We start from the raw sequence: 2521 nt of genomic DNA, 5'->3' as shown, positions 1-2521 counted from the left end.
GGCACTTAATAAATGTTTGTTGGTTGAGTGATTACTCAACTATACTATGGTTACTATGGCAAAATAAAAAAAAAACATATACTGGAATTATAACAAAGTTGATGAGGGTCAAGAGGACAGATGTGATTTAAAATATGCACTTTTGAAGTGAAAGAGAAAAAAAAGCTAATGTGACCTACTCTTAAGATTAAAAAAAAAATGCTAGCCTCTGTGTTTTGCACAAAGTCTCTTTATAACTACTTTGAATCTCAGTATAAATGGGGGGAGAGGATAAGTTCTGATTTTTTTTTCAAAGTAGGTTGAGTATTCAGCAATTCATATACACATTAAAAGCTTATAAAAGACCATTTAATTGCTCAGAAATAATGTTGTTTGTAGGAGTCATAAAAACATCAGAATAAGTGTAAGTAGTCAATGTTCAAGAAGGAATAGTCCAGAGGTTAATAGTCCTGAGGTGAGGTGGGTGGCAACTACCTTGTAACTGAGAGACCCATAACACCTCTGTGTTGTTAAAAATTCCAAAAAATTATAAATTAGATGCTATTTTTTCCAGAAAAAGTTTTTCAAGTATTACGTAAGTTAGGTTCACCCTTGAATAATCACCTGAATCATGAGAATAATTAGTCATATAGTCCCTTTTCTTTATTGATAAATTTTACGGAAAAATGTTTTAATGAACAGGCATTTATTGAGCACCCACAGGTCAATACTATGGCAGGATCTAGGGAATTGTGTGTGTGTGTGTGTGTGTGTGTGTGTGTATGTGTGTGTGTGTATGTGTACTTATGAATATGTGTGTCCAGATCTGCAATATTATTGGTACAGGAATCCTAGGAAAGGAGACACCCCCTATGAATGTGGATTTTGACAAGTGTTGTAAAAATTACAGGCTTAGATAATTGCCTGGGTCACTAAGATATTAAATGCCCAAGATCACACAGGCATCATATATCTTAAGTAAGACTTGAACCCAGATCTTTATTTCAAATTTAGCTTTTCATCTACCATGCTATGCTGCCTATTATCGTGGAAATACTGAACAATAAAAGTCACAATCTTATCCAGAAGCCTCAAACCTCTATATCAGGGGTTGGCAAACTGCAACCCAATAGGCAAAGTTTGGCCCACCTCCTGTTTTTGTTGGCTAGCAAGGTATGAGAATTTTTACAATTTTAATACAACCAGCTTACTAGTTGTTTTTGTGTGGCTCTTGAGTCAAGAATGGTTTTTCACATGGTAATACAAATTTGGCCTGCAGGCTGAAGTTTACCAACCCATGCTCTCTATCATGAGAACTTTACTAAAAAAAAAAAGGAAATTGGTAGGTGTTGAATGGTGAGCACCAAATAACAACAGAAATTGAAACAGACAAGAAAATCTTCATTTTGGACTTAGGTGTTTTGTGTGATTCAGCTCTTTGTACAATTACTGACACAAGGAGACTGAAAGAATACCAGAAGTGTCTTAGTTAATTTGACATAGTTGTCAAACAAAGATAATGTCTGTCAAAATCAAGGAAATTGAGGAAGACTCCTGTGCTTTTGATGAATGTCCCAGTGGCCCTTTTGAGAGGAAATGGACAAGATTTGCTAGAGGTAGGATAAGAATATGAAATGAACCATAAGAAATAATAGTCACACACATATATAAGTGTAGGTACATATTATTCATATGTGTGTATATATGTATATATATATATACATATACACGCACACAAACATGCACACACACATATCTATCTATCTATCTATCTATCTATCTATCTATATCTATATCTATATCTATATCTATATCTATATCTATATCTATATCTATATCTTTAAGACACAATCAATAAGAGTTAGTCCTTAATTATTTAAACAAGAGTTTGGAAATTGGAAAATGAAAAATGAAAACAAAAATGACATTGGCACCTACTATGATAATTTCATCCACATTTTAACCACTATAAATTAATTACTATAACAAGGAGACCAAAAGAGCACCAAAAATGTCTTAGTCACTAAACATTTGACTTAGTTGTCAGAGACAACTATCTATGAAAGTCAAGGAAATTAAGGAAATCCACCTATGCTTTTCTTTGAATATGGAACACTTCACTAATTTGCATGTCATCCTTGCACAGGGGCCATGATAATCTTCTCTGTATCATTCCAAATTTAGTATATGTGCTGCCGAAGCAAGCTCCCACCTGTGCTTTTGATGGACATTCAAATGGCTCTTTTGACAAGAAAGGCACAAGATGTAAAGGCATGGATAGTTTTGGATCTGTATCATTGACGAAGACTCATGAATTGAAAAGCTCCCTGATACTTTTGGATATTTAAATATCAAATTCAACAAACACTTTTAAAGCACATAATATATGCATTGCAAAACTCTAGTGGTAAGGGGGGAGGAGCCAAGATGGCAGAGAAAAAGCAGTGGCTTGCTTGAGCTCTCCCCCAAACCCTTCCAAATACCTGTAAAAAATGGCTCTAGGGGCAGCTAGGTGGCCCAGTGGATACAGCACCAGCCCTGG

At 34.9% G+C, this 2521-nt stretch overlaps 1 non-coding gene across 1 annotated transcript; it reads right to left on the bottom strand.

Annotated features, from left to right (window-relative positions):
• Positions 1-2080: 2080 nt before the first annotated feature.
• Positions 2081-2187, bottom strand: LOC144458008 (U6 spliceosomal RNA). Its single transcript, XR_013487572.1, has one exon. It is a non-coding gene; the product is annotated as a U6 spliceosomal RNA (small nuclear RNA).
• Between the last annotated feature and the right edge of the window lie 334 nt (positions 2188-2521).

The sequence above is a fragment of the Phascolarctos cinereus genome, unplaced genomic scaffold (genome assembly GCF_003287225.1).
Source record: "Phascolarctos cinereus isolate Bilbo 61053 unplaced genomic scaffold, phaCin_HiC Scaffold_5;HRSCAF=322, whole genome shotgun sequence".
NCBI classification, from domain to species: Eukaryota; Metazoa; Chordata; class Mammalia; order Diprotodontia; family Phascolarctidae; genus Phascolarctos; species Phascolarctos cinereus.
This window is presented reverse-complemented; position numbering and strand designations above follow the sequence as displayed.